This window comes from Pelophylax lessonae, assembly GCF_965119305.1.
Source record: "Pelophylax lessonae genome assembly, chromosome: 9".
In the NCBI taxonomy this organism is placed as follows: domain Eukaryota; kingdom Metazoa; phylum Chordata; class Amphibia; order Anura; family Ranidae; genus Pelophylax; species Pelophylax lessonae.
Window position 1 is genome coordinate 37,575,651 of NC_138776.1, and position 26,820 is coordinate 37,602,470.

Consider the following 26,820-nt stretch of genomic DNA (forward strand, 5'->3'; position numbering starts at 1 on the left):
ACCCTCGCCGCTGCTGCTGCCTCGATCGGTGTTCCTGGAAAGAGGAAGTGATGCTGCCAGGGCGCTCTATGTAAGCCTATGGAGGCTACAAGAAAATGGCCGCCATGCATGTAAACCATGCGGCCGGAGCGGGTGCAGGCAAAATGGCGTCGTTTGGCGCCGAAAACGCCGCTCCACAGTGCATTAAAACACATATTACAATCCAATATAAGGATACATGTTAGATCGCCGCAGCGATCGCTGTATATGCCCAAACATGCCAAGAAAAAACATGCCCCACAGCACACAGCTCTCACACTGCCCAGCCTGACACACACAGTGTAATACAGCTCCCCCCCCCCCTTGCAGCCCACAGCATGCAGCCGAGAGATAGGGAGACAAGCAGTGTGAATAGAGGCAGGTTACACAGTCCCAGACTGACACCCCCCCAGACAGACAGGTCCCCACATAAATACACTTACCTCACATGGCGTGGGGGACCCGCACAGGCGAACAAGCCGCTGCACATGAGGCAGGGAGAGTCGCAATTCAAGACGCACAAAATGGGGGTTAAGAAACCGCACAGCGTCCAGTGAGGTAGCCACCTCACCAATCATCCCTGCACCGAACAGGGATGGGTCGTTCACTATGCCAGGAGCGTTACCTGGCTGAACGCTCGATGGCAGACTAGGAAGCCACTGACCCACGACCTGCGACCAGGGGGATCAGCCCGAGACCCAGTCCGCATGATCCTCTTCGTCCGAAGAACTAACTAACGCTGACAAAATAACAGCTAATAAAAGGTAGAGAGAAAAACTCAAACAAAATATTAAAAAGAAGAAAGAGTCTGGGACAGAAAGTCCCAGCACAGAGAGAGCCAGCCACTCCTGACAAGCTAGACATTAAAACTGAGATATGGTTGCAGGAAGTAGGAGGGTATTGACTGAGGGGACCACCCCTTGAGGGTGGGATATGTTAAAGCTTTATTGTTAACATATTCTGTTGCCTAGCTACTCCTTCGGAGCAAAGTCTAATACCCCATATGTGACGAATATGAAGAGGCGGCGACTGTCGGAGGACGTAAGAGAAATAGGGTTTCCATCCGTCCAGATTTCACGGACAGGATCGGATACGGATGGCAGCAGGTGTCAGCGGAGGTGTCTCCGCTGACATCCGCTGCCCCATAGAGCTGCATGGAGGATCCGATCAGATCCGCCTAAAAAACTGACAGGCGGATCTGATCGGACCGACCATGTGAAAGAGCCCTAAGGCTTTGGGGTTGAGTTACTAAAACTGGAGCATGCAAAATCTGGTGCAGCTCTGAATAGAAACCAATTAGCTTCCAGGTTTTTTTGTCAAAGCTTAATTGAACAAGCTGTGAAGCTGATCGGCTACCATGGACAGCTGCACCAGATTTTGCACTTTCCAGTTTTAGTAAATCAACCCCATGGAATTATTCAAGGAGTGGATTTACTAAAGGCAAATAGACTGTGCACTTTACAAGTGCAGTTGAACTCTTTTTTTCTAAGTATATGTGTGGTAAAGCTTCACTTTGTAAATAATACCTAATCAGGGGCAAGGAAATAAAAATAAAAAAAAGGAAGCACCCTTAGTAATTCATTTCCTAAAGGAGATTTAAATAAGTAAATGCATACTTATGCTCCCTACTAATGCTCCCAACTTTTTTAAATGGAAATGAGGGATGCCTATAAGAAAAAAATATGTAGGCATAGGACACACCCCCTGCCACACCCTCCTAAAGGTGAATTATACAAAAAAGTTATTAACCCACAAGTGCTTTTTTTTACCACTACTATTCCTTTAGGCTCGGTTCACACTGATGCGATGCGGGAAGGCTGCGAATTCGCAGCCTGTTCCCGCATCGCACATGCACCCCTGGCAATTCACACTGCCATATGCGATCCGCTGGGGGTGTCAATGTAATCTTAACGACACCCCCAGTTTGATCGCATATCGCAGTGCGATCGTGCAGTTAGCACAGGATCGGATCGCACAAGTGTGAACCGCTGTGCGATCCGATCCTGATGCGGCAGCAAAAATGCCTCCTGTGCGTGTTTGCTGCGGGTGCGATGCGAATTTAGCCATACAAACTGTATGGCTAAACTCGCACCGCACAGCTGATCGCATGTCATGTCGGAGCAGTGCGCTCCGACATGACATGCGAACCCCGCACACGCAGTAGTGTGAACCGGGGCTTATACTGGCTTTTAAAATGTACAAATGTAGCACTTTAGAAATAGGATAAAAGGTTTAGCACTGGGAAACACCTTTTGATAGACAAGTAGTGCATTTTATATACAACTATATACTGTAGGTCAGACCAAAATGAGGGACAATGAGGCAGAAAGAGGAACAGAGGGGCTTTGTTCCAAATCAGGGACAGTCCCTCATAATCAGAGACAGTTGGGAGCTATTGGCGCTTTTCCACTGCATGGAACCGAACGTTTCGGCTTGCTTTTGTGCTTTTGCACTGCTGGTACCACATGGTATGGTGTAGGAACGGTACGGTACGGTACGGCGGCACTTTTCCACTGCATTGAACCGAACGGTACAGCTCTCAAAAACAGTACCACCTCGATTGTGGTTCCAAGAGTTACCATACCGGTACCATATCCCACAATCCTTTGCATGCAGTCACTACTAGCCACTGATTGGTCAGAGAATCCCACCCACCCCGTTGTTATCCCACACACTTAACTTTAGTACTACTTTAGTGGAAAAGCAAACCATACCGTACCGTACCGAACCGTTCCAACAGCAGTGGAAAAGCAAACCGGGCCAAGCAGGGCCGAGTAGAGCCGAGCCAGTACTTGCAGTGAAAAAGTGCCATATGTAAACATATGCTTATCTACAGTTTTAGGTCTTCTGTTAGCAGGTGGTGAAATCTAATAAATCTATGAAATAGCTGTGGGGTGCTGGGAAGAGTTTTGTAAACCAAGGCTTTGTTCCTCCAGCCATCCAATGGATATAGCCCTTCAGGAAAGCACAATGCGGACACAATAGGGATCAGGAAAGGTCTTCAAATCTACATAATCACTGCCTTCTAACCACGGCTGACAGGTGAAGATGCCTCCTGATGTCCTAAAGACATTATCAGAGTGCCTCATCTGCCCAGAAAATGGGCAGATCTCAGTACAGAATGACTACAGACACCCTAAATCAGGGGTTGGCAATGACTGGCACTACAGCTGTGGTTAAACTACAAAACCCATCATGTGTGTGCCTCTGGGAGCCATTACTGGAGATGTCAGAGTCTTGGAATGCCTCCTGGGCTTGTGGTTCCACAACACCTGGAGTGCCGATGGTTGCCCACCCCACAGTATTACATTTTCTGGTACACTTTGAGGCACACTTTACAATAATAAACCAAACTGGATGCCAATTAAAAATACACAGCGAGTCAAGGTCCCCTTTAAATACTTCCACAATATCTGAAAGCCCATCAACACTATGCAGGTAAACTGTTCAAGCTTGCAGCAAGACTCCACTTGTACATGTCCTAGGACAGGAGGAGGACAGAAGGAAATATGTGAAAAGATGCATACCTAGGACAGTTCCTCTGTGTCTGCCTCTAACAGACGAAGAAGAGACGTCTGCAGAAGAAACATTATAACCTAAGAAAACCCGCAGAAAAGGAAAACCTTCCAGGACAAAGAAACACGATGAGCAAGAGGGAAAGCAGAACAGGAAGCGAGTAGTAAAACCAGATACAGCCCAGACATCAAGTAAAAGCAGACTGAGCAGGAGGAAAGCAAAACAATGAGGGAGGGGAAGTGTTTGTGGGTTGTGTGATTCATTCTTAAAGGGACAGTAGAGTGTATTTTCAGTAGGTGCAAGTTTTGAGTGATGATTGCAGTGCTTACCTTTAAGGCTCAAATTTTTGTTTATCTGGTGGAGGAAGTCCATCTCCAGCAGAACTTTTGAGCAGCTCCAGCTGTAAGCGCTGCAAGTCTCATAGACCCCATTGCTGTAGTCATATCTCTGCCTTCTTCTCCTCCTCACCACTCACAAAACACACATCTGGTGGTGATGTGACCGCAGCACTTGGGTCTATGAGACTTGCATCACTTACAGCTGGAGCAGCCTAGCAGTTCTGCAGGAGCTGGACTTCCTCCACCATATAAACCAATTCATTTGCAGGACTTAGTAAGTTTTTCATGAGGAAATAGAATATTTGCTTGATTTAGGGCATGTTCACACCAGGAGGTGCAGCTGAGCGCCCAAGTTTTATTGTGCGTTACTGTTCATCTTTTTTAGGGCAACCCTTTAGCTTCAATGGGCTGGCCTATGCATGTACAAAATGCAGAAATGGCGAAAGCAACAATTTTTTAAATTGCTCCGTACCAAAAATGCGTGTACTGTGGTACCATGCATTTTGGTGAGAAGAAACGTGTGCATGCCATTAACAATAAAGGTGGTTGTAAAGGCTATAGGTATTTTTGATTTTAAAGAGTAAGTAAACCCTCCTCTGCAAGTTGTACCTATAGGTAAGCCTATGATAAGGCTTACCTATAGGTACTGTAAATATCTCCTAAACATGCACCGTTTAGGATATATTTACCTTACATGCAGTCAGTGACGTCACTGGCGCATTCGCTCTGAAGGACCTGCGCGGGAGTGACGTCACCATGGCTCCGGCCAATCAGATGGCCGGATGCCACGATCCCGGAAGACGGGCGACTGGACATGTCGCCCGTCATACAGGTAAGCGGGCGGCACGGCAGGGGCTCGTTCTAAGGTAAGTATTTCATAATGAGCTAGTATGCGATGCATACTAGCTCATTATGTGTTTCTCTTTCAGGGTGAACAAAAAAAAATGTGGGTTTACAGCCTCTTTAATGCAATCTCTGCATTAAAGGAGAGGTACAGCCAAAGCTTGTTTGGCTGCACTTCTCATGTGCATCAGAAGAGTGCAGTCTGTTTTCCACTCCAGTGACCCATTCTCAGCAGAAAGCGGGCTGAAGCCTGCTATTTGCTTACGTTACAGAGCCGGTCCAGGCTTGGGAAAGATGGCAACAATATGGTCGGGATCTGGCCCCATGCCTGGACTCTGACTCGGCTCAGCTTCTCAGTGGTCCGCTGAGAGCCTGAGTTGGCCGCTCCCGTCCCCTCCACAGCCTAGCATTCCAGTGAGGGTGGGGGGCAAAGCAGAGAGCTGCTGACTGACAGTCACCAGCTCTCTGCTCAGGGAGCTGTGAGAACCGAGTGATCAAACACCGTTGATCGCTCATGTTCTCACAGCTCCCTGATCAGAGAGCTCTCTGCTCTGCCCCCCACCCTCACTAGAGCGCTAGGCTGAGGAGGGGAAAGGAGAAGCCAGCTCAGGCTCTCAGAAGCTCGCTGAGAGGCCGAGCTGTGTCCCAGTCCAGGCATGGGGGTGGATCCCGACAATATCGTTGCAATCTTTACCGAGCCTGGACTGTCTCCGTCAGCAGACAGTGGGCTTTACAGTGTTAGAGCTGGCGGGGGACAGATGCAGAATCTGGCCAATGCTGCATCCACCTAAGTATGATTCTTTAAAAAAATTTAATTACCATACTTCTCTTTTAGGTTTAACAACCTTTTTGGTGCAGCTCCCAAGTTATCAGTTACTAGGCAAGAAAAGGTCCTCCCATCATATTCTATTGGGGTCAAATTACATGACTCTGCCCAAAAAGAACTTCATGTACAGTATCTCACCAAAGTGAGTACACCCTTCACATTTTTGTAAATATTTTATTATATCTTTTCATGTGACAACACTGAAGAAATGACACTTTGCTACAATGTAAAGTAGTGAGTGTACAGCTTGTATAACAGTGTTAATTTGCTGTCCCCTCAAAATAACTCAACACACAGCCATTAATGTCTAAACCGCTGGCAACAAAAGCAAGTACACCCCTAAGTAAAAATGTCCAAATTGGGCCCAATTAGCCATTTTCCCTCCCCGGTGTCATGTGACTCATTCGTTTTACAAGGTCTCAGGTCTCACTCTCTCATACTGGTCACTGGAAGTTCAACATGGCACCTCATGGCAAAGAACTCTCAGAAGATCTGAAAAAAATAATTGTTGCTCTACATGAAGATGACCTAGGCTATATGAAGATTGTCAAGACCCTGAAACTGAGCTGCAGCACAGTGGCCAAAACCACACAGCGGTTTAACAGGACAGATTCCACTCAGAAAAGGCTTCACCATGGTCGACCAAAGAAGTTAAGTGCACGTGCTCAGCGTCATATCCAGAGGTTGTCTTTGGGAAATAGACGTATGAGTGCTGCCAGCATTGCTGCAGAGGTTGAAGGGGTGGGGGGTCAGCCTGTCAGTGCTCAGACCATACACCGCACACTGCATCAAATTGGTCTGCATAGCTGTCATCCCAGAAGGAAGTCTCTTCTAAAGACAATGCACAAGAAAGTCTGCAAACAGTTTGCTGAAGACAAGCAGACTAAGTACATGAAGTACTGGAACCATGTCCTGTGGTCTGATGAGACCAAGAATTACTTATTTGGTTCAGATGGTGTAAAGCGTGTGTGGCCGCAACCAGGTAAGGAGTACAAACACAAGTGTGTCTTGCCTACAGTCAAGCATGGTGGTGGGAGTGTCATGGTCTAGGGCTGCGTGAGTGCTGCCGGCACTGGGGAGCCACAGTTCATTGAGGGAACCATGAATGCCAACATATACTGTGACATACTGAAGCACAGCATGATCCCCTCCCTTCAGAGACTGGGTGGCAGGGCAGTATTGCAACATGATAACTACCCCAAACACACCTCCAAAACGACCACTGCCCTGCTAAAGAAGCTGAGGGTAAAGGCGATGGACTGGCCAAGTATGTCTCCAGACCTAAACCCTATTGAGCATTTGTGGAGCGCCCTCAAAACTGAGGGTGGAGGAGCGCAAGGTCTCCAACATCCACCAGCTCCGTAATGTTGTCACTGAGGAGTGCAAGAGGTTTCCAGTGGCAACCTGTGAAACTCTGGTGAACTCCATGCCCAAGAGGGTTAAGGCAGTGCTGGAAAATAATGGTGACCACACAAAATATTGACATTTTGGGCCCAATTGGGACATTCTAACTTAGGGGTGTACTCAAATTTTGTTGCCAGAGGTTTAGACATTAATGGCTGTGTGTTGAGTTATTTTGAGAGGACAGCAAATTTACAGTTATACAAGCTGCACACTCACTACTTTACATTGTAACAAAGTGTCATTTCTTTAGTTATAAAAGATATAATAAAATATTTGCAAAAATGTGAAGGGTGTACTCACTTTTGTGAGATACTGTACTTTTTTTCGAATGATGAGCTTAAAAGTTCAAGCGACACTATGCTCAGGTGTGAATGGACAGCACTGAATATATTGAAAGTCTTAGTATCCAGCGTTGAAGCACTTCTGGTGAAACTTCACAGTGCTAAGGTGTGAATGGGGCCCAAAAGAAACTCCTCTATTCCACCTTCATCCCTCCTCAATGTCCCTGCACTGGCAACCCAAAACCACAGCATCCCTGTAGCAGAGCTGTGCAATGTTTACCCCACCCTGGGGTCATGAGCAGCTTCATTGTCCCATTACAGCTCCATAAATGTCTATGAGGGATCACTTTGCAGGTGCGGCTAGTAAAGAAAGCATTGTTACCAAGTAGGAAGCTGAGGTGGGGGTTGTCAGTGCAGGTTAGTTCAGGAGAGGTGGGGAAAGTGTCCTTTACATTGTTTTAATGTCAGTTTATTATTTTCCATAAGTTATTGTTGCAAAGATTATGTAAATTAGACATCAGAGTGAGGAGAGATCAAACAATAAAATCTCTCAGGCTCCCCACTTAACAGCTGTCGAGCAATCAGTCACATAGGGAGTACCTTGTGTTCAGCAGCTCACACAACCCACACACTTGCAGTATGATAAGCATCAGTACAATACAACCATTGTGTAAAACAGCAGAACTAAACACAAAGCATGTTTATGTAATAAGCTCATACGGCTGAACATATTTACATATAGAATGGCAAACGATAAATTAAAAAAAGGGATCTCTTTTTTATCTATAAAAAAATAAAATGGGATTTCTGTCCTAACGTAAAACCCTATTCTCTGATATTCATTGACAGACACAGCTCTTCATCTTCTTGACTGACTGTAGGGTTATACTTCCCCCTACAGGAGTAGGACACTAGGCAGAGAAAAAGCTTGAACATGCCTATGGGGCAGTCCCTGGGGGTATAACTCCCACTTCCCGCTATAGGTATTCAGTTTTGTAACAAGCAGCGTCAGAAGGAAAAAACCCAACTCCATAGAGGGGTGGGTGCTGTGTCCGTCAACTAACATCAGAAAAAACGATTTTACGGTAAGACAAAAATCACATTTTCTCTTTCGTTCATTGACGGACACAGCACTTCATCTTCTTGACCGTAGGGACATCCCAAAGCAGTGTCAAACATGAGGGGTGGGAACAGCGGAAAAAAACAAACTTCCCCAAGGCTAAACATAGCCAACCAGGTAATTTGGAGCTCAACCTCCCCACCCGGACAGGTGCATACAAGTCTGAAGAGACAACCCTTTGCTGGTCAGCAAAAGCCGAATTGCCTCCTGCAACTTTTGAAGTTTCTTCCAAGGAAGAAACACTCTGGCTGGGGACAAGTCCAGAGTCAGACCCAGATAGACTAGGCTTGTGGAATGAACCACAAGCAGACTTCTGAAGATTTAGAACACAACCAAACTCCCTCAGCGTTTGCAGAGTAATCTCCAAGTTGTCCAACAAGGTGGACAAAGACTTGTAAAAGCAGATCGTCCAGGTACCCCAGTACCGCGATCCCCCGCTGGCGCAGTAATGCTAGTACCGGGGCCAACACTTTCGTGAAGACCTGAGGAGTGGAATCGAGACCAAAGGGTAACGCTACAAATTTATAATGCTTCTCGCCCACGGCAAAGTGGAGGAAACGCTGATGGGCAACATATATTGGGATGTGAAGGTAGGCATCCTTGATGTCGATGGAGGCGAGGAAATCCCCCTGATGTAGAGACGCCACAACCGTGCGCATGAACTCCATGCGGAAATTCTGTACCCGCACAAAGCGGTTTAGCGCCCTGAGGTCCAGTATTGGGCGCACCTTGTCCTACTTCCTGGAAACTGTAAACAGCTTTGAGTAAAAACTAGTGGTGCACTGAAATTTCGGCAACCTAAATTTTTGGCCGAAAATGGGCCTGTCCAATTTCGGCCGAAAACGGGTCATATATGCCGAAAATTAATGGCCGCCACAGCATCAGCTTTCCCTTTAACTTATATGGTGCGTGACCGGCCGCGGCCGGCTCCCGAGACCTGCCGTTTGTACCTCCTCAAATGCCCTGTGCTAGACTGGTTGCTAGAATCGCCAGCCGCCTGGTGTCTAGCAACCAGTGACCTCACGGTCCCGAGAGGGAAGCAAGGCCGAGAAGAGGACCCAGCATGCAGAGCGGAGGAGGATCTTCCTCGTCCTCCTCCGCGTCTATTACTGACTCTCCGGCTCCACCCACCTCCTCTCTCCATCTTCTACTGTATGGCTGCTGAGGATAGGAAGGACAGGAGCAGAACCAGAGTCAACCTGCTATCTGTGGGGAGCAGTGAGTGATAACATATTATGTGTTATGTGGTGTTCACCGTCACTGGGAGTGAGGGACAGATACTTGGGGGACGCTGAGAGAATGGTTTGGATGGCTTCAGATGGGACAGTAATATGTGTCAGCAATATCTCTCAGGAAATGTATGAAGATGAATGGTTTGATTTTTCAGATTGCTAGAATATTGCAGGAGTGTCTCATAGACCCTTGCTAGATAGTGAGATGGCGTGAGGTTTGATATTAGTAAGTGCCTGTATTCCATTGTTCTATTGTTTCTGTCTGCCTTAAGATAAACTTATTATGGGATGTATATGTGTATGTGGATTGGTTGCTAAGGGGGAGGGGGGAATTGTCCCACAGTGTATATCTCTTTTTGCATGTGTTTGAATAAAAAGTTTGAGTTCTATTTCACCTTCAATCTAGAGTCCTGTCTCTCATTGGGGGAATCTGCTACAAGGGATTGCTATACTCTTCATACTCCCTTGAATAATCACTAAGTTCTTGTAAGAGCTTGTTCCTGCTTCACTCTCTGGGGAAAGAGAGGTTCACCCACTGGAATCTGGAGCCTTGTCGTAGGTCCAGGGTGGGTAGGAGACGATGAGACCCCAACCAAGCTGCGGCGGTTCGTTGGGTCTGAGGTGGTTATGGTGTCTGGTGGAGTGCTTGGAGCCCTCGGGAAGCACTGGGAGCATCCGTCAACGGAGGTACCCAGTCGGGGTGCCAGTTGATCCGGGGTGCCGGTGCATCATTTTCCCTATACTTAGCTACCCCCTGGCACTATACCTGTATAATACAGCTATGGGACAGGTATATAGTGCCAGGAGAATCTATATACAGGCTGTAACTATTTTAAAATCATTTGGGGGAAAAAAGTCATTTTTGGTTTCGGTTTTCGGCCAAAGGCATCCTGAATTTTCGGTTTCTGTTTCTGCCCAGAATTTTCATTTCGGTGCAAAACCTTGAAAACATTCCGACTTTGGAACCAGAACAATCACCCCTTAAAGTAACAAATCTTGCACCGCCCCATAGAGATACTTTAAGCGATCTGGGGATTAGTGCAGGTTGGAAGGAAAGAACCTTTCCGGAGGATATGATCGAAACTCAATCTTGTAGCTGGAGCGAATTACTTTTTGGACCCACTTGTCCTGGATCAGAGAGGTCCACAGATCCAGAAAGCAGCAAAGTAGACCCTTCATGCGGAGGAATTTTTTTGTCCGCATGTTTGGCAGCACCTGCTCATAGTTTGCCCAACCAAGACCTTTTGGAACCCCCAGCGGAGGCCTGAAAGGGCTTGGATCACTTGTCTTGAGACCCTGAGGGACAAAAAATTTGCTTGTGATCTGAAAAGGAGGGTCCCTGCCTGCAACAGGACTCTTTACCCCTGGAAGCCTGCGGAAGATGAGTACTCTTTCCCCCTGTGGGGCCCTTGATGATATCATCCATGGAAGCTCCAAACAGGCGATCCACCACGAATGGAAGATCAGACAAGGCATTCTTAGAAGCCTGGTCTGCAGACCAGCATCAGTCAGATAATGCGCCGCAGGACCACTGCAGAGACAGAGTTTAGAAAGCAGAGGAGCGGCATCCAAAGAGGCTTCACAGACAAACTGTTGCCCTTTGACCAACTGATCTGCCAGCTTCACCAAGGCAGGGGGGAGCTGCTTCTCCTCCAGGTCCCGGCATAAAAGCTTAGCCCACTTGGTCAGAGTTTGCGACACCAGGGCAATAGGAATTACCAGCCTAATCACCAAACCAGCCACAGCCACATATGGCGGGCCAGAGCCCCCACCCTCTTATTAGCTGGACCTGTAAAGGCCGGGGACTTCTCAACTGAAATGAAGGTAGCTCAATTTGACCTGGAAATCGGTGAGTCCACTACAGATGGAACCGTACACCTGTAATGTAGTTAATTCTCATAAGGATACCACAAGCAAAAACGCTTAGCAACCACTGAGCTTTGGACAACCCCACTTTTTTGTGACAATGTTATTAAGGTAAGCGAAAAGAGGAACATCCTTGCCACTTTGGAGGGCCTGTGGGTGCCAAAGGGAATCGGTGCCTCCAACGCGGTATCAGCCGCAACCTCCATTTTTAAAGTTTCATGCACTGACACAAACAGTGCATACACCAGCACCTATTTAGCCGCGGCTAGAGGAGCAGAGGAATCATCCTCACTATCTGAGCACACAGGGTGCATGGACACAGACCCAGTAGGGTCGCTATATACTAAGTTCACCCCGAAAAACAATCAGGGGAGGCCACCGACTGCAATCCTGCAAAGTGGATGCTGGCCAGGGGCCCACAATGGACCATCTATCGGACCCTGTATAAAAAAAAAAAAAACAAGAGGACATAGAGGACATAGCCCCCTTAAAAGAGGGCCGCCCGCCATGACGCAGAAGCTCAGGCAGTGTACCCTCACTAAAACAGGGAATGGGTGTCCCACACAATAATGGCGGCAATGATTTCTTTGTAAAAATAAGCTATCCCAAAGCACTACCCCTACCAAGGGAGGTGCCAAGCTGACCACATGGCCTAGCAGGCCATAAGCCGTAGGCTAAATCTTTGTGGAGGCCCCACGGATCCTTAGCCCAGCAGGTACCCAAAAGAAGAGTGCCCAAAAGAAGAGTGGGGGCATCAGCTACACACACTGAGGCCGCCCCCCAACGGCGGCGCCCGACTGGGCCGCAACCTAAATTTTGGAAGGTGCCCAGCCGCCAGGACGCGAGCCCAGCGGAGCCGACCAACCAGGGGCAGCGGAGGAGAAGGCGGATAACAAACAGAAGGCAGTGGCATCAGCCACCCTCACAGGGACTGCCTCACGTAGTTTCCAGCGAGCAGGCCGCAAAGCCACTGCCTACATTTTTGGCCAGATCTGGCCGCGTGAGGCGTGTACTCGCGGATGTTAAAAGATCCGCTCCCCTAGCCCAACAACCTCCGCAGGGAGCCCACAGGACATTCCTGCCCTAGTCACCAACCCTCAGGGTGGCAGGAAACCCTGCTCAACCCCCTGCTGCGCCCCAGGAAAACCCGGTCAGCAGAAACTTCAACCAGCCCCCCTTAAGAGCATGTGGCAACAGCCAGCTCATAACCTCACTCAGGGAGGGGAGGGGGGATGTGGGGGGCCCAAAGACCCACAGTGACGAAAACTTTAGAGGGGCTGGGGGGGGGGTGGGAACCCGGGGGTCTAACCATCCCAGTGAGGGACCCATGTCCACCCCAAAACCCTCCAGGGGTAGTGTGAGGACAGCTACTTACCACACCAGGAGCAGGGTGGACACCGCTCTGGACAGGATACCACTCCATTGTAATGTAGGTGCTGTCGGCCAGGAGAATTGCTGTGACTCAGGCAAAGGGCAGTTCATATGCGCCCTCGCGAGACGTTTAACTCGCAGGCCAGCCCCCATTCAATTGGACTATGTCGCAGCCGACCTAGCGTGGAGCTGCAGTCTGCACGCGCTCGCTGACTAGACTGGGGGGACCCTAAGGATCTATATTATCTAGTTTGTTGCCCAGTCCAGCACTTGATTGTAGCTCTCACAAGAACAAAATAATAAAAAGAGAAAAAAAATCCATGTAAAAAGAAAAAATTGCCAGGAACAGAGATCTCAGCAAGGAACTAGGTCCTTACTCCTGACTAGGCAGAAAAAACTGAATATCTATAGCAGGAAATGGATGTATACCCCAAGGGACTGCCCAATAGGCACGCTCAAGCTTTTTCTCTGTCCAGTGTCCTACTCCTGTAGGGGGCAGTATAACCCTACGGACAAGAAGATGAAGAGCTGTGTCCGTCAATGAACGAAAGAGAAATAATGAAATGCTAAATACATTTTCTTGCTATGGGGGGCACTCGTCTGTGCTTACCCCATAGGACACACAGAGCACAGCTCAGCCCTATCCCACCCCCCTCCTCACTGGCTGTGATTGACAGCAGCAGGAGCCAATGGCTCCCATTGCTGTCTGTGAGCCAATGAGGAGAAAAAGAGCAAAGAGAGCCTCTGCTCTTGTGCACATTGCTGGATTGAGAAAGGGTGCAGGTAAGAAAAAAGTAAAAAGGGGGGGGGGCATGGCTGCCTGCAGCTTCAGCCTTTAGAACCACTTTAAATCAGAAATTGCAAAATCTAACTATGCGATCTTTAAGGAAAACAAGCTTGCTGCCTTTTTATTGGTGCTTTGTCCAGAAAGTGTATCTTCCATACCGATTAATATTGCTGAATATTAATTTAACCAAAAAAAAAAAACCACAACAAATGAAAGTTTTAGGGCTCGATCACACTAGGAGTTGCATATGCAATCACTTTTGTTTGCACATTCCTGTGCATTGCTTTTTAGGGCAGCCCATTAATTTAAGGGTCTGTCCTATGAGCAAGAAACAAGGCGCAGGCATGGTTTTAAAATCACAAAGCACCAAAAATGGTACTGTGGTACCATGTGCATGCATTTTCTAGATGCATAGGCATGCCATTAGGAATTCATGCAATCTGTTCCCACCTGCAAAAGGGCAACTTATTTTTGTGCGGTGCAAGACAACTTGTGATTTTCCACACATTCCTGCACCATACTTAATTTGAACAAGCCCTTAGATATAGTGTAGCCTATGGTAGATTTGTAGGTGGCTGCCATTACCTACCTCCTTATACAAAATCCTATGTCTATGGATGTTATTCTGATCCCCCCTTGTGTTAGCACTTATTCAGTCACTGACCTGGAGCAAGTACACAGATCAGGAAAGTAAGAGATCCTGTCAGGTCTCTAAGAGCTAACTCATACATTATACAGTGACTAGCATTTTTCCACACTGGATAAACACCAGTCACTGCTAGCATAGGCTGCATACACACATAAGTGACGCGTTTTGCATTAGGCCATCAGGCGTTTAAGACACATTTTTGGTGCAACAGCCTGTTGACTTGAACAGGCTGCCTGTCACGCAATAAACGCCCCAAAGAAGCTCAAGTGCTAATTTTTGCCACTGAGCTGGGTGCGAATGGTAACACGCGACAAAACGCGCAATTGTTTGGAAACTTTTGGCATCACAAGTTTTTGCACATTTCTGGAAGCGTGTTTCTGCCCACAATTCCATGTCACTCAGGTGTGAATGGCACTGGAAAGAAGCACATACAGTGTAATATCCACCCAACAGAAGAAGTAGTTCCCACCAGACGTCAGCAGGGAAGGAAAGCAGCGTGGGAGTGGGGTCATCAGGTAAGCAGATTTGTGCCAATGCTGAATTGATGGATAATCTGGAGCACAGCAAAACAGGTGAAAAAAAAAAAAACCCTTGTGCAGAGGCATCCAGGTTTGTGACACAACACCGCAGGAGTTATCTGGAGCACAACTGAAGCTGCCTTCCAAAACCACATTGTAGTTATTATGTGACTGTATTCACTATCCAAACTGCTTGACTCATGAATAAAAACCAAAAGAGCTGCTTTACCAAAACATAGTATTAGGGGTTTTTCATGGCTGCTTCTGTAGGAGCATCATGTGATCTTGGTTTGGTGGTGAATTGGCGCAAGAAGAGGTCTCAAAAAAGTCTGGTCCTGGGGACCCGGGGGAGGGGGGGAAGGGAGAAGGCAAACACCAGGGGTGGGGGGACCCCCAAACAAGAAGGCAAACACCAGGGGTGGGGGGACCCCCAAACAGTTCAGGGTGTAGCTGTCCACTGTAGCGGCTGCCGGCAGAAGAGACAGAAGAGATCTCTGGGGGGAAACAAGAGGGAAGACAGCGCAGCGCCTTCTAAGTGCAGCAAGACATTTATTGAAGTATGTGCAGCAGTATTACACTATTGTCTTCCCTCTTGCATCATGTGATCTTGACTATAATATGACCTTTAAAGCTAATATTGAAAATTTATATTGAAGTTTATACCAGTCATTAAAAAAAATATATAGCCTGTCATTGCAGACCTTTCCTTCTCAAAATGTTACTGGGGGTAATTACTATAGACACTGACACTAACCTTGGGATTTGTTATTGTGGTTACTGATACCAATGACCAATGTTCGGTGTTTTTACTGCAGCAACTGACACGATGGGGGTTATTATTGTTATCCTGGGATTTAAAACCCCTGCTCTTCTCTCTGCAGGGCTTCTGGGACAGATCAGAGTAATTCTGATTGGTGAGCAGCAGACAGCATCACTCTGATCTATCCCAAAAGTGTTGCAGAGAGAAGAAATAAAAGGGTGGGGGGTTTAAAATCCCTGTCCCGCTGCAATGGCTGCATGGTCATTGAACCCATTAAAGTGATTGTATAGGTGTACATTTTTTTTTTTTTTTTTTAAATAACAAACATGGTAAAATTACAGTGCCTTGCGAAAGTATTCAGCCCCCTTGAACTTTTCGACCTTTTGCCACATTTCAGGCTTCAAACAGAAAGATATAAAACTGTAATTTTTTGTGAAGAATCAACAAGTGGGACACAATCATGAAGTGGAGCGAAATTTATTGGATATTTCAAACTTTTTTAACAAATAAAAAACTGAAAAATTGGGCGTGCAAAATTATTCAGCCCCTTTACTTTCAGTGCAGCAAACTCTCTCCAGAAGTTCAGTGAAGATCTCTGAATGATCCAATGTTGACCTAAATGACTAATGATGATAAATAGAATCCACCTGTGTGTAATCAAGTCTCTGTATAAATGCACCTGCACTGTGATAGTCTCAGAGGTACGTTTAAAGCGCAGAGAGCATCATGAAGAACAAGGAACACACCAGGCAGGTCCGAGATACTGTTGTGGAGAAGTTTTAAGCCGGATTTGGATACAAAAATATTTCCCAAGCTTTAAACATCCCAAGGAGCACTGTGCAAGCGATAATATTGAAATGGAACGAGTATCAGACCACTGCAAATCTACGAAGACCTGGCCGTCCCTCTAAACTTTCAGCTCATACAAGGAGAAGACTGATCAGAGATGCAGCCAAGAGGCCCATGATCACTCTGGATGAACTGCAGAGATCTACAGCTGAGGTGGGAGACTCTGTCCATAGGACAACAATCAGTCGTATACTGCACAAATCTGGCCTTTATGGAAGAGTGGCAGGAAGAAAGCCATTTCTTAAAGATATCCATAAAAAGTGTTGTTTAAAGTTTGCCACAAGCCACCTGGGAGACACCAAACATGTGGAAGAAGGTGCTCTGCTCAGATGAAACCAAAATCAAACTTTTTGGCAACAATGCAAAACATTATGTTTGGAGTAAAAGCAACACAGCTCATTACCCTGAACACACCATCCCCACTGTCAAACATGGTGGTGGCAGCATCATGGTTTGGGCCTGCTTTTCTTCAGCAGGGACAGGGAAGATGGTTAAAATTGATGTGGAAGATGGATGGAGCCAAATACAGGACCATTCTGGAAGAAAACCTGATGGAGTCTGCAAAAGACCTGAGACTGGGACGGAGATTTGTCTTCCAACAAGACAATGATCCAAAACATAAAGCAAAATCTACAATGGAATGGTTTACAAATAAACATATCCAGGTGTTAGAATGGCCAAGTCAAAGTCCAGACCTGAATCCAATCGAGAATCTGTGGAAAGAACTGAAAACTGCTGTTCACAAACGCTCTCCATCCAACCTCACTGAGCTCGAGCTGTTTTGCAAGGAGGAATGGGCAAAAATTTCAGTCTCTCGATGTGCAAAACTGATAGAGACATACCCCAAGCGACTTACAGCTGTAATTGCAGCAAAAGGTGGCGCTACAAAGTAGGGATGCACCGAAATGAAATTCTTGGCCGAAGCCGAATAATAATAAAATGTTTGGCCGAAGGCCGAAGGCCGAATACCGAACGCGGTGTTTTGCATTTTTTCCATTTATTTTGCCAATTTTTTGTCCTCTCTCTTGTCCTCTCGTGTCTCTCTCTCTCTCTCTCTTGTCCTCTCATGTCTCTCTCTCTCTCTCTCTCTCTCTCTCTCTTGTCCTCTCATGTCTCTCTCTCTCCCTAAATGTTACTGTAGGGAATGGGATTCAGTGCACACTGCAGCCTTGTACCATAGGGTTAATGTTAGTGACACTGTAGGGATTGGGAAGGATGCTGGGAATGGAAATCAGGAAGCATGCAGGCAGCCTTGTAAATTTTAATTGCAGATACAGGGCACTGGGCAGGTCAGGGTTAATGTGGTAACATCAATTACTCAGTGACAGTCAGTCAGTGTCAGTGTGGACTCGATCAGATTATACAGTGACAGACAGTCTCTCATAGTGGTGGTAGTAGGAGGCTGGAGGTGGACTAGTAGGAGCCTGGAAAGGAGCACAGCCGCATACATACATTACTCACTCGTGCACTGCAGCCCGCCCCACACTTTCAGTGAGTCTTACTCTCCTCCCTAGTTTTTTCAATGGCACATTCAGGAAGCCAATCACGCCGTGAGTAGCGGCACATCGGAACCAATCAGTTGTGCAGGCACGCGTGATTGGTTCGCTGTGCAGCTAATCACGGCGTGATTGGCTTCCTGAATGTGCCATTGAAAAAACTAGGGAGGAGAGTAAGACTCACTGAAAGTGTGGGGCGGGCTGCAGTGCACGAGTGAGTAATGTATGTATGCTCACCGCTGAAGTGTCCCGGCTTCCCCTGCCTAACACGGAAGTCTGTGAGTCCTCCTGTCCTCCTCCGAGTCCCTTCCCCCTGTAAATATCGCCTACGGCCACAGAACGATAGTCAATATCATATCGACTATCGTTCAGCCCTATTATTCGGCACAAAATTATTCGGCCTTTTGACTTATTCGGCCGAACACCGAAAGTGCTATTTTTTCTATTTTCGGCCGAATAATGTTCGGCCGCTGATTATTCGGTGCATCCCTACTACAAAGTATTAACTTAAGGGGGCTGAATAATTTTGCACGCCCAATTTTTCAGTTTTTTATTTGTTAAAGAAGTTTGAAATATCCAATAAATTTCGTTCCACTTCATGATTGTGTCCCACTTGTTGTTGATTCTTCACAAAAAATTACAGTTTTATATCTTTATGTTTGAAGCCTGAAATGTGGCAAAAGGTCGCAAAGTTCAAGGGGGCCGAATACTTTCGCAAGGCACTGTACTTTCTCTGTGTAATGGTATTGCACAGAGCAGCCCAGATTCTCCTCTTCCAGGGTCCCCGCCAGCGGTTATGGATTCTAAACCCCCCTCCGCCGAGTGCCCCCATGGCAAGCTGCTTGCTATGGAGGCACTCACGCAAGCTCACTTCTGAGGTGGCTCTGTGTGTCCATAAATGATAAAGCAAAAGTTACAGCGCCTAAGGGATTATATCAAAAAGCTGCCAGTAGTATTCGGTGTTACACCAAAACAATGATAAAGGAAACAACAAGCGGCACTGGTGCTCATGCTGATGGTGAGCATCTCTCAAGTGACCGTTCTGGAGCATGACTTGGGAACATTTATTTCATTTTTTTTGTTTTTATTTTTAAAATAAAAAACCCGGCGGTGATTAAATACAATCAAAAGAAAGCTCTATTTGTGTGAAGAAAATAATAAAAAATTAATCTAGGTACAGTTTTGTATGACCGTGCAATTGTCATTCAAAGTGCGACAGTGCAGAAAGCTGAAAATTGGCCTGGGCAGGAAGCGGGTGAAAGTGCTCGTTATTGGGTGATTAATGTTAACATTTTGCACATTGAGCTGTGATATTATTGGATTGCAATGTTTTATGTTTTACAGCGATGTCACTTTTGATGTATTTGGTCATTTAGATCATTGCACTTTAGAATATTATTTGTTTTTTTTTAATTTAGCACATTTAGTTGCACAGTTGCACATACAAGCAGCATATTTTGTATGGTTTCTGCTGCTGTCTCTGAGCAAATGAGGAAAGAGAGAGCCGAGAGAGCCTCTGCTCTTGTGCACATTGCTGGATCGAGTTTGGGCTCAGGTTAGTATAAGGGGGTGTTGAGGGGGAGCTGTATGCAGAAGGTTTTTTTACTGAAATGCATAGATCGCAATAAGGTACAAAAAACATTCTGCCTTTAGGGCCGGTTCACACTATAGCGAGTGCGGCAATCACATGTAATGTCGGAGCGCACAGCTCGTTCATTACATGTGATCGGATGTGCGGATGCAAATTCAGCCATACACTTTGTATGGCTGAATTCGCACTGTATCCGCACCAAACACGCACATGACCCTTTTTTCCAGCCGCATCAGGATCGGATCGCACAGTGGTTCACACTTGTGCGATCCGATCCTGTGTGAACTGTCAGATCGCACTGCGATATGCGATCAAACTGGGGGTGTCGTTAACATTTCATTGACACCCCCTGCGTATCGCATATGGCAGTGTGAACTGCCAGATGTGCGTTTGCAATGCAGGAACAGGCTGCGAATTCGCAGCCTTCCTGCATCGCACAAGTGTGACCTGGGACTCCGAACCACTTTTAAAAAAAAAAAAAATAAACCCTTAGGCCAAGTTAACATTTATGCACTGCAAAAATACGTGCAAAATCACATAGCCCTTTTGCTAGTGTGCGGCAGTGTAAAATTCTGAACAGCACTCCAAGCACCTTGCTAAGGTGCATGTGCCAAAATGCTTAGTAACAAAGTAGCAGTCATTTTGATTTGGATTATTTTTAAAAAGTGTCATCTTCTTTTGTGTGTAGGGCAGCCCACTGAAACCAATGGGCAGCAGTAAGTGCGACATGCTAAATCACAGAAAAACAAGTGCGCTCCATCACACCTGCATAAGTTTACCTGTGAACAGAACCTGAGCAACTTTCTGACTTGAATGTATATTAGAACTAGAAAAGAGATCTTGCTGAATCTTGCAAAATACCAGCAGCAAAGGCAGGAAATACTTTAATTTGAGTTCCCTCAGACTTTACTCCTATTTCTCATGGTGATACCAACAAACCAGAAGTAAGTGCTGCACACAAATATAGACAAAAGTCGCAAAATAAGATTCCAAGGCACAGATGAATGTGGTATGAACAGAAGTGTGGGTTCAAATGTACATTTTTTCCTTTTCCCCTTTAGGACAGAAAACTGCAAACATGTGCAAAAGCCTCTAAACACAACCCAGGCGTGTTCATCCCCAGGCTGAGCTCCAGCTGGACCGAAAATCTCCTTTGTTGTGTAAATCTGTAACAGATTTTTTAGCAAGTTCACATTTGACTCATTACTACAACATCTGCCTGCTTGTAATCATAATAACGCTCTCACATGTTATATTACGTTGTATGTTTTAGGTTCCATGCACACTAGTCAGCTTCTAGTAGTGTTTTAGAAGCGTTTATTAGCTTTTTACATTACATGAAGATACAAAAAAAAAAAAAAAACGCTTAAACAAAGCTGTAAGGAGCATTTCGCGTTTTTTTTTATCTGGCGGAAAACGCTCCTGAAAACTCTCCAAAAATTTATTTTTTCTGCTCCTAGACGCTGAAGCTAAAAAACACTAAGGCTCCATTCACACTGCCGCGACTTGTCAGGCGACTTGGTCAGCCTGACAAGTCGCGGTCCATTGACTGCTACAGGACCCGTTCTGTAAGTGCACGTACATATACCGCGGCGGTCAGCCCCGGCCAGGCAAAGTGACATACCGGTACGTCACTAGCCTGTCACTGGCTTGTGAGCCAATAGCGGGCGAGCGCGCGCCCACTGAGGCGCGCGCTCGCCCTGGCTCGTTCCCTAACGATGTCTGCCGGTCGCTTATGATCGTTCGCCGGGATGGGAGAAAGGCAGGCGGCTAATGTAAACAAAGCCGCCTGTCATCCTTCCCTGTGTAAAAATGGAGATCAGACGGTTCTACTATGTAAGACCTTTGATCTCTGTTTTTACACCAGTAGCCATGTCCAATCACAGTTAGAAACACGCCCCTAGGACACACTTAACCCCTCCCTCTCCAATACAGTTAACCCCTTCCCTGCCAGTGTCATTTTTACAGTAACAGTGCATATGTTTTGCACTGATTACTGTAGTAATGTCACTGGTACCCCCAAAAGTGTCAAAAATGTCAGTCAAGGGTCCGATCTGTCCGCCGCAATGTCGCAGTCCCGCAAAAAAAAAAAAAAAAAAAAAAAATCGCAGATCGCCATTACTCGTTAAAAAAAAAAACACCAAAAAATGAAAAATGACAAAAATCTTTCCCTTTGTTAGTAAACGCGATAACTTTTGAGCAAACCAATCAAAATACGCTTTTTGCGATTTTTTTTTTTACCAAACATATGTAGCAGAAAACAAATTGGCCGAAAATGTTAAAAAATTTTGATTTTTACTTTTTTTTTTTTGGGAATTTCATATAAAAAAATTTGAAAAATATTGTTATTTTTGCAAAATGTACGCTCTTTTTTTGTTTATAGCGCATGATCAAAAAAAAATAAAAAATCGCACAGGTGATCAAATACCACCAAAAGAAAGCTCTATTTGTGGGAAAAAAAGGACGTCAAATTCGTTTAGGTACAGCGTCGCACGACCGCGCAATTGTCGGTTAAAGTCACGCAGTAAAAAAAAAAAAAAAAAATCGCAAAAAAAAAAACCCCTGGTCAGGAAGGGGGTAAAATCTTCCGGGGCTTAAGTGGTTAAAAAGCGCTGCTGTGGTTATCACACCCTCAGCAGCTACGTTTTGAGCTGTGTAACATCTTCTTGGCAATTACCAATAAATCTATGTTTTGTGCTTAAAAATTCTCAATAAAAATGACTAGTGTGCATGGAGCCATAATGATTATATAATGACTTCTATATTATCTGTCAAGTTGTACTTCTCATTCCTTTATAGCCAGAGGTCCAAATCAAATTCAGCATCAGTATGTCATGGTTAGAGAAGATGTACACCCAGAGGGCCCACTCACAGCAGTGCAGGAGGGTGCGTTTCTCACACTTCACAGGAACGCGCTGCCCTTGCTAGACGCGAGTGGGTGCTATTAACCCCTTCCCTATCGGGCCAATTCTGGCATTCCTCTCCTACATGTATAAATCATCATTTTTTGCTAGAAAATTACTCAGAACCCCCAAACATTATGTTATTTTTTTATTAGCAGAGACCATTTTTTATGTCACACGGTATTTCCGCAGCATTTAGCAGAGACCTTAGGGAACAAAATGGCAGTCGTTGCCATTTTTTATGTCACATGGTATTTGCGCAGCATTTTTTCAAACACAATTTTTTTTGGAAAAAAACACTTTCATAGATTTTTACTATGTTTACTTTAACTTTCTTAGTTTTTTATTGTTTATTTTATATTTTACACTTTCCCTTTCATTTTTTGATCACTTTTAGTGCCGGTTCACATTTGTGCGATGCCGGAACGCTGCGAATATGCAGCTTGTTCCCGCATCGCATCCGCACCTCTGGCAGTTCACACTGCCATATGCGATACGCAGGGGGTGTCAATTGAAAGTTAACGACACCCCCAGTTGTGATCGCATATCGCAGTGCGATCTGCAAGTTCGCACAGAATCGGATCGCACTAGTGTGAACCACCATGAAATCCGATTCTACTGCGGCTAAAAAAAAGCCTCATGTGGGAGTTTGGTGCGGATGCGGTGCGAATTCAGCCATACAAAGTGTGCTCCGAATTACATGCGATCTCCGCAAGCGCACAAGTGTGAACCGGCACTTATTCCTATTACAAGAAATGTAAACATCCCTTCTAAAAGGAATAGGGCATGACAGGTCCTCTTTTCAGAGAGATCTGGAGACTATAAGTCCCCACATCTCTTCTCTATGCTGAAAAGCTTAAGATAAAGAAAAAAAATCTGCAGGCTCCAGTAGTGACATCATGACATCGCTTCCAACCTCATAGAGTCATAGAGATGGCCGGGGACGGATTCATTGTTCAGCTCCCCAATCGCACAGGAGAGACCAGAGGGCTGCAGGTAGGGTTGCCACCTCACCCCCTTAAGGCTAGGTTTCCACTAGTGCGGCTACGAAGTCGTGCTACTTCTAGCACGACTTCGTATCGAAAGAAAACTGCGGCTTCAGTGAGACTTGTCCCTCATATATAGAGGGAAGTCGCACTGAAGACGGCTCAAAAGTAGTACACAATCTACTTTTGTAGTCGCCGCAACTGAAGCCGCGGCAGTGGAAACGGGCCCCATTGAAAACAATGGCTTTTGACTTGCTGTGCGACTTGACATGTGTCAAGTCGCACCGCAAGTCGCACTAGTGAAAACCGAACCTTAAACTGAACACAGAATAATTACACAGGTTCTGTGGCGGATTAAGGTAGCAATTAAACTCACCTGGTGCCTTACCTGCATTAAATTAGCCTCAGAATCTGTGTAATTCAAATCAGTTTGGATTTAAAAGGGATGAGGTGGCAACCCTAGCTGCAGGAGACATGCCCTCCCGCCACCTTTAAAAGCAATGAAGAGGCTAAACAGCTGCTATGATGGCTTTTACAATGGAGAGAATGGCTAGGTGAAAAGAAAGATATCTGGATGATGTCTGTAGCTGCAGGCATCATTCAGATATCTCCATCTACCCGGGGAAGTGGTTAAAGGGTAAGTTCACCTTTACAAAAAGAAGGTATATGCAAGTAAGGGGTTACATAGTTAGTGAGGTTGAAAAAAGACATCAGTCCATCCAGTTCAACCTATGATGTGTGTGTGTGTTTGCTGTTATCCGTACATTGTATACCCCTGTATGTTGTGGTCTTTAAGGTGCCCATCTAATAGTTTTTTGAAACTATCGATGCTCCCTGCTGGGTGTTTGTAGATAAAAGCAAACTGTGTGGCTCTGACTAAAGTTGAATAATGTTCTTGCTTTAGGTGTAGGCCAGGGGTCAGTAACCTTTTTCCACTTAAGGGCCGGATTCAATGTATGCCGTCTCTCTCCTCCTCCCCTCCCTGCTAACATCAGCGGGGGATTCTCAGCCCCTACTGCTCTGTCAGATCGGACGGATATACTATATATTTTAGTATGCTGGTGCGAGTGTGTACCATCGGCGGTTCGCTCCCGCTGTTATTCTACACAGGAGCTGATCAGCGCACCCCGCAGACCCAATGTCTGCCGTCAGCCGTTGATTGTTCGGTACACTGACAGAACAGCGTTCTGCTTATGTAAACAAAGCAGATGGCCGTTCTTGTCAGTACAGAAGGCATGGATCTTGTGTTCCTGCAAAGCAGGGACACGGATCTATGCCTTCCTCTAGTAAAAGCACCTCCCCCACAGTAAGAAAACACCAGCTAGGCACACATTTAATCCTTTGATCGCCCCTGATGTTAATTAACCCCTTCCCAGCCAGTGTCAGTACAGTGAAAGTGCATATTTTAGCACTAATCACTGTATTAGTTTCAATGGTCGCCAAAAAAGTGTCAAAAGTCAACAGTTAGGCGTCTAATTTGTCCGCCGCAATATCGCGGTCCCGCTATAAGTTGTTGATCGCCGCCATTACTAGTAAAAAAATAAAACTCAATAAATATATCCCATAGTTTGTAGACGCTATAACTTTTGGGCAAACCAATCAATATACACTTGGGATTTTTTTTTTTCTCAAAAAGATGTAGCAGAATACATATTAACCTAAATTTATGAAGAAATTTAAATTTTACCAAATTTTTTTTATTGAATAGGTTTTAGAGCAGAAAGTAAAAAATATATCCCCATCTGTGCCTGGTTCTTTAACCCCCAACTGAATGCAGTAGATATAATTTGTATAGAAGGCGCAGTGGCCAAGTGGTAAGGCGTTGGTCTCGTAAACCAAAGATCATGGGTTCAATCCCCATCTGTGCCTGGTTCTTTAACCCCCAACGGAATGCAGGGAATGTAAACAATATTGTTGTTTTTTTATTTTTTTTTTCAAAATTGTCATTCTTTGTTTATAGCGCAAAAAATAAAAACGGCAGAGGTGATCAAATACCAACTAAGGGCTCTTTCACACGGCCGCTACGATTTTCTATTCCGCTGCGGCACTTTTTTTTTTCTTTTTTCACGGACACGGATGAAACTTGTGTCATCCGCTCCGTATGTCCGCATATCATCCCATCCGTTTGCGGATGATATACGGACATAATGTAAGTCTATGGGGATTGCGGATGTCAGCGGATGACACCGCTGACATCCAATTTTGCATCCGTTCCGTTTTTTTAACGGAAGAAAAATAGGGTTCTGTTCCGTTCCAAAAACGGAACAGAACTGAAAGGACGAAAATCGGATGTCAGCGGATGGTCATCCACTGACATCTGCAATCCCATTGACATACATTATGTCCGTATTTCATCCGCAAAAAAATGAAATACAGACATACGGAGCGCCCGTGTGAAAGAGCCCTAACAAAAGTTCTATTTGTGGGGAAAAAAGGACATCAATTTTATTTGGGTACATCCTTGCACAACCGCGCAATTGTCAGTTAACCACTTTAGAACCGCTCACAGTAATACTACTGCGGCAGAGTGGCTCGTTATCGTCCAGCGACGTAGTATTAACGTCGTTAGACACTCCCCCTTCTGGGCGGCGCTTGCGCGCCGCCGGAGGCTCGCTCCCGCTGTTTTCATTCACAGCGGGAGTCGGGCCAGGGGAGGAGCAGCGGCGATCGCTGCTCTTACCCGATCGTCGGGGATCGAGTCTGTTTACACACAGCGGGCGGATCTCCATAGTGACAGGGAGTGACAGATCGGACTGTTCAGCATAGCTGGACATCCGATCTGTCCATGACTCACTCAGTCACCTCCCCCCCTACACGTCAGTAAGCACCAGGCATACATTAACCCCTCCCTCTCCAATAAAATTAACCCCTTCCCTGCCAGTGTCATTTTTACAGTAACAGTGCATATGTATAGCACTGATTACTGTAGTAATGTGCTGCGGGCATGGTAAAGGACATTCTCCTGTGCCATGCCTGTTCTTACTGTGCCATGCCTATACCATCACCTGTGCCTTGCCTGTACCATCACCTGTGCCATTCCTATACCATCACCTGTGCCATGCCTGTACCATGACCTGTGCCATGCCTATACCATGACCTGTGCCATGCCTGTACCATGACCTGTGCCATGCCTATACCATGACCTGTGCCATGCCTATACCATGACCTGTGCCATGCCTGTACCATGACCTGTGCCATGCCTGTACCATGACCTGTGCCATGCCTATACCATGACCTGTGCCATGCCTGTACCATGACCTGTGCCATGCCTGTACCATGACCTGTGCCATACCTGTACCATGACCTGTGCCATGCCTATACCATGACCTGTGCCATACCTGTACCATGACCTGTGCCATGCCTGTACCATGACCTGTGCCATACCTGTACCATCACCTGTGCCATGCCTATACCATCACCTGTGCCATGCCTTATCATGACCTGTACCATCATCTGGGCCATGACC

At 46.0% G+C, this 26,820-nt stretch overlaps 1 protein-coding gene across 2 annotated transcripts in view; it reads right to left on the reverse strand.

The window, feature by feature from the left end:
- CASP2 (caspase 2) overlaps positions 1-26,820 on the reverse strand; it is a 95,237-nt gene that overhangs the window by 67,049 nt on the left and 1,368 nt on the right. Inside the window, exon 1 of one of the 2 annotated variants that reach the window (XM_082267333.1) lies at positions 3,546-3,729. The exons of the other annotated variant lie outside the window; for it this stretch is intronic. The gene's annotated coding sequence lies outside the window, so the exon portion shown is untranslated. Of the gene's footprint in view, positions 1-3,545; positions 3,730-26,820 lie in introns of those variants that run through there. 2 annotated transcript variants of the gene reach the window in all.